Genomic DNA, 5,816 nt, shown 5'->3' with positions numbered 1-5,816 from the left:
GTGCATTAAGCTCCTGTTGTGGGGCTCTAGTGCTTCTCTGGAGCATCGATCCCGTTCGGCACAGCTCACAACGGTAGGAAACACTCCCGAGCCCCAATCGAAAGATGCCATCGTTGTATCGCGCTGAGAGAGTGAAGCCAGTCTCCTCGGAGGAGCGTCAGCGTAGACTCCAGCTCGAGAGCGAGCATCACACCGAGCGAATCCAAATGGCGGGCCACAAAAATATTCGTGGATCGTCCGCACTGGTGCCTTCCCGGCAGCGGATAACACGTCAGCTCATTCACCCAAAGCTCTTCCGATTCCTCTTCCGATTTAACATGATCTCGGACATCGCAACACGAGGCGAGGAGAGAATTGGATGGCATCATCGCGCTCCGGACGTGGCAGTTCCTGTAGGAGCTGATCTGAACCATAAGTGATTCATATGGCCTCCCGGATCGTGGGGAAATGAAGAGCACAGAAACAGCCGAATAGGTGATTCAAAACGTGATTAGGCTGCTCCCAACGTCGTTGTCTGCGTATTTCCATTTGTGGACCTTTAGGAACAAAATTTCGTCGTGTTTTGGAGAAGACGTGTCCCAGTCCGAGCAGAAACCCCTTATACACGCAAGAACAGTATACAGAAACATGACTCAATCGGGACTCACCCAACCTTCCGCATCTTCACCGTATACCCGAACCGCTCTATAGCGGTGTCGAGAGTCTCGAAAAGCGTGCGGCTGCCCTCAGACGCCCCATTTCCACACCATGAGCCTGGCCGCGAATCGTTGATGTCCCCGGGACGCGCTATTCTTTGCAATGCTCAGGTTCGGAACGAATCGGAACTTCACTTTCTTCTGATACGACCCCTCGAGATGAGCACGCCTGCATCAGTGATCTCATTACCCGCGGCGCTGCGTCTGGCATCTGCAGAATCTCTTATGAGTATTCAGTAATGACCAATAATTTAGCTCAGATGAGCAATAGAAACTGGCGAATGACAGAGAGCTCATTTCCTGTCTGAACTTACCCATGCGATTCTGGAAAGAATCTGAATTCGCCTCGAAAAACAAGATCGTTCGGATCAGCGAACGTCAGATCATTAGAAAATCTTCTCTGCTACAATTTAGTTACTCTTTTAACGCGATAGACGGCGCCGCCGCGGCTGCGCACATCATGGTGGGCGCCCTAGCGCTACTGCTGATCGCGGTATTTTGATCGGCTTATTCGAGAGCCGTTGCCTCCAGTCGAGACTTGAATGTCAGCTCTGATCATTTTGAAAGTATCTGCCGAGGGCTGCCGCCGGCAATGCCGGATCAGTAATAATTGCCCAAAGCGTTGCTGAAAGATGAATGAACGACATTCGCAGACACGAGGCGTGTAAACTACTGAGTCGGAAACAGCGTATCTGATCTAGTCCGGGACTCGAAGAATGCAAAATGAGGAAGACCGATCCGAGGGATTTTCCGGATGTATTTTTCCTTTCTGGAGCCTCACATCGGGATGGCACTCGCAGTAGAATCCGTGGCAAATATTTCTATCGCGGGAGACTTAGGATGAGTGAGCGCACTTTCAACAAAGCCCACATGCCCATACAGCTCGCGACGATGATCTGTCCTTCGGCTACAGATACATCTTTCACTGGCGTTGAACGTATTTTGCTTGAAAGGATGACGTACATGACGACACCCTACGAGCTGTTCCTCGGCTGTCCATCGAAGAGGCTATAGGGTGCCCAATTTTGAGATTTTGGGTCCTCCATCGTATCGGAAGGAGCGATATACACTGGGCTCTCCGTATTCCGTTCACGAAAGTCCGCTCCCATTCAGGCAACCACGACGGCGGGGTCGCTTGTAGAACAAATAATCGATTCGATTTTGCAATTGAAGCATTGTCACTTCAGCGCTAATTCGGGACCGGTTGACCCATACGACCGGATCGCATGTTCGAGAGAAGGTGTGTCAAAGAGCGTACCCAGAATTTTTCGGGTTCGGGGGGGCAGACCGACTTTGGGGGTTGGGCAAAGGTCCAAAGTGGTGACTTGCTCGTATGCTTCAGCGGATGAAGATTCCGGAGGGGGGTCACGGCCCCCTTCCTCTCGAATCGCTCTCGATGTCTCTAATTCCATACATCAACTTCATCCGACGACGAGAGGTTTCGGAATTGGGAATATAGAAACGCCATTCCAATCGGAATCGCGTCGGATTCGGTAATCATGCCCTCATCACTGGCCCGATGCTGACCCGGCTCTCTCCGGCTCTTGACCTCACTCTAATCACGAACAGACTTGGAAACAGTCACCCCGTCAACTCCTTCTCCCTGACAATGAGTCAGCTTGAGGTCATCTCATGCTCTCGTGTTGAGTCAGCCTTCACCGAACCTCCGTCTCATTCATGAGACTAACGCGTAATCAAGATGATATCTCTCGACAAGCCCGATCAAAAGGCGGGGAGAGGCCCAATAAGTTATCAGGTGGTACGTAATTAGGATTCGTCCATCCAAACAGAAAATCATCCGCTTCCCATTCCAGTACTTATCATTTTGTTATTTCGAATTTCTCGACTGAGAAAGTGCTGACACGGTCCCGGGCATTCATTCTCAAATCATTCTCCGCTCCGCTGAGACCTTGTGAGTACTTGCTATACGTTCGGACAGCGCAATCGGGTGGACAGGAGACATGAACACAGATTGGGAACCGAGGTGAGGAAGCGAGAGGGCTCGAGAAGGCTCCCGGGAACGTATCCCGATCTTGGATATCCCTCAATACCACATGTATTGAGGCGGTAAGAATTACCTCGATTCTCCAAGTTCGTATATCGCTCTCGATTTCCGACAACCTGCGGTGCCGTGTATCGCCTCGAGCGAGGTCCGTTGCCATAAAGAAGCGGCATTCCCACAAACGAGCTCATTATTAGTTTCCTTATCTCAATGGTACCAATTTGCGGCCAGTTTGCGCACCTCAAACTCCTTATTATCTCAGCCTTATTCGACAGTATCGGCTTCGAGTATAGAAAGGCTTTCGAAAGCGTTGTTCAGACACAACTCGAATCCTTCCGAGAATCACAGCATTATGAAGTACCTGACGGCATGCCTCCTTCTCCTGTCCATCGCCATGAGTGTGATGCCCGCCGACGCTCAGATGATAGCTCAGACTGTTCGGTCTATCGTTGACGGATTCCGCTGTAAGACGTCCTGACGCCCCCCCCCCTCTCCTCTAGCCACAATAAGTCGACTTCATTCGTTGTTCTCGAAATTAGCTGGGATCTGAGAAAGTTTTCTCCTCCGCAGTCACGGAAGCTTTCATCGATCAACTCATGGAATTCGGTGAGTACCATCATCTACCCTGCGGTCGACGTTTCGCTCCGAGAGTTCCAGTGACTAAGAAAGAACAATCGATTCTTTCAGCCCTCGAGGTCATCGAAACGGTTATCCTGACCTTCCTCAGCCTGTTCGTCACTATCTGAATGCTCCCAGGAGCAACTCAGGGGTTGAAATCGATTTGGAGCCCAGATATGCGGTTCAGGAGACGCGAGCAGCGTCGATCGTCAGACCTCTCAAATCTATCCAATAAATTTTTTTGCACGCATTCCGACATTCACGCGTCACGGAAGACGCCTATAACTAGGGACAGAGGGACGTAAGGGGATTAAATGCCGCGTGAGGAACGCCGCGCTGACCGCGAAAATTCTGCTCGGAAGATCACCTTTCGCTCGACGTGATCTTCGAGGAGCACTCCTCCCAGAGACGCGATCCATCGAAGAACTTCTGTCCCTCTCTCCTACATTTACGCCATTATCAGGCAATAGTCGGAGATCGATTGGTAGAGGAGGCTCCCGAATCTGGTCGCGGGATGATTCTAGATTTCCAGATGATTGTGCTGATGGAGTCACGTAACGAACTCATATCGAAGCGGGTCATTCTCGGGAATTGACTATTGCGCTCGGAACGGCTCTGCGCTCGAAACGGCTCTGCACTCGAACGCCGGCATGCGCGTTAGAAATCCTACGGCCCGGGGCTGGAGGATCATTTCCAGTGTTCGAAAGAAAAATCAGAGGAACTCCCTGCGGTGTGTCAGGCCCGACACCCAGGATTCTCCGTCGTGGAATATGAATCCGCGAGCGCTCGTCCGTCATTCTCGAAGGTTCGAATGGAGTTGTTTCAACAGATGTGATCGAGATACGGCTCCGGGAGCGAATGGGCTATATCGAATCCGGCTCCGGAAACTTCAAACTTGCAGCTCTACTTCCTCGTTCCTGATGACGCTGGAGCTCGGAACACAAGAGTATCATCTTTATCTAAACAATGACACTCGGAACACTAGCGACTCTGCAGAAGGCGGACGGATCACTTTCAATAGTCCGACCCGGTCGAGGGAACCTACTGAGCTTCTCCAACTTCGCTGGAGTGAACAATCTCGGTGAGTCGACGCCAGGAGAATCTTCACTGAGGAGCTCTTTCGAATCGCTGATTCAGAATTGGATGGAGTTTTACGATGCCGGAGATTGAAATTTCCCCAGAAGAACCCCAGACGGAAAATTCTCCGATGGAACTCATCATGGAAGCGCTCTAGAGGCCCACTACTCTGGGTATCGACGAGTACAGAGAAATTGAAGCAATCACAAGTCGAACCCCTCTGAGAAGGCATCGGCATGAAGTATCTGGCGATCTGCGTTTTCCTGCTTCTCGTCGCTCTCAGTGTGACAGCCCAGACTCCCCGCAGCGTATCTCTCGACGATAACTCGATCAGAAGCCTAATCAGGGTGATGCTCTCGCTTTTCGTCCTTTTCTCATTGATATTGGCACCTCGATATTACGTTGACGATACATACACCTAAGCACTGTTTTGTCATCCGCAGCCGCCGATGCTGCCGTGAATCAGATCAAGGAGTTCAGTGAGTTGTTCCCCCGATGAGAGCGGATGAATTCATGAAGAATCCTCACGGGGGACGATTGATGAATCATGAGTAATTGTGGTCCCTCTCCGGAATGAGGGACACCATATCGAATACTCATAGCGATTCTTTCGGAATGCGGGCTGCTAAACATACGAGGCTTTGTGGTACGGCGTTGTACTCAGTAAACTAAAGAACGATTCAATCAATTTTGCAGTCGCCGAGAGCGTCGATAGCATCGTCCTGAATTTCCTGAGTCTCTTCGTCGGGGAGCCTCCAATACTGAGATCCAGGTTTCAGACGGGACAGAATCGCACAGACCTAGACGGAGGCTCTCCGATTCTTCCGAATAAACGCATTCCGTACCCATGACCGAATCCATCAAATACTTATCTTGACATCCGATAGAGCTGTCAAAAACACAGCTGTTTATACATGTATAACACATGTTCCGAGCGAAATTATCGAAGCCTCCCTTGAATCCACCATTTTCGACATCAAAAAGCTGATAGAATCGACTTTTTTTTTCGCGGACTTGATATAATTGAGGTTCTCCTGTGCATTCTCTCCAACGAGCCCCGACGCGACGTAGGAATCGATTACTTCTCGCTGTGGGCTCGGTATTTCGTGTTGCTGGTGGGCTTGGGAGAAAGGAGGCCGCATCGAGTGAGTTTGTTACTCGGGAGGACCAGAATGTTCCAAAGCTGGGATCGGTGTTGAGTGATGAGAAGGGCTCTGGGTTTCGAATTAGCAGTGGCGCAAAAGGCTTAGGAGTAGTTGGTCCAGAGTAAACATTATTCCACACGAACGGATCATCCAAGTTTTTTCCATATATCTTGTCAATTGCCAGGTCCATGTCTCCGACACCGCAAGACGTAGGTCTGTCTCAACATTGGAACGCTCCCGCTTCCTCGTTCCTGTTCGCGTCAGAGGTGTAAACAGCAG

The 5,816-nt window shown here is 50.6% G+C and overlaps 2 long non-coding RNA genes across 2 annotated transcripts; both read left to right on the top strand.

Annotated features, from left to right (window-relative positions):
• Positions 1–2,562: 2,562 nt before the first annotated feature.
• LOC100902166 (uncharacterized) lies at positions 2,563–3,559 on the top strand. Its single transcript, XR_145438.2, has 4 exons — positions 2,563–2,607; positions 2,973–3,161; positions 3,268–3,303; positions 3,385–3,559. It is a non-coding gene; the product is annotated as an uncharacterized LOC100902166 (long non-coding RNA).
• A 766-nt stretch (positions 3,560–4,325) lies between these two features.
• On the top strand, positions 4,326–5,252 carry LOC108864137 (uncharacterized). The gene is made up of 2 exons (XR_001951172.1): positions 4,326–4,396; positions 4,497–5,252. It is a non-coding gene; the product is annotated as an uncharacterized LOC108864137 (long non-coding RNA).
• The last annotated feature ends 564 nt before the right edge of the window (positions 5,253–5,816 follow it).

Source organism: Galendromus occidentalis, unplaced genomic scaffold (assembly GCF_000255335.2).
Source record: "Galendromus occidentalis unplaced genomic scaffold, Mocc_1.1 scf7180000077383, whole genome shotgun sequence".
Taxonomy (NCBI): domain Eukaryota; kingdom Metazoa; phylum Arthropoda; class Arachnida; order Mesostigmata; family Phytoseiidae; genus Galendromus; species Galendromus occidentalis.
The sequence above is the reverse complement of the archived record's forward strand: the minus strand, read 5'-3'. Positions and strand labels throughout refer to the sequence as shown.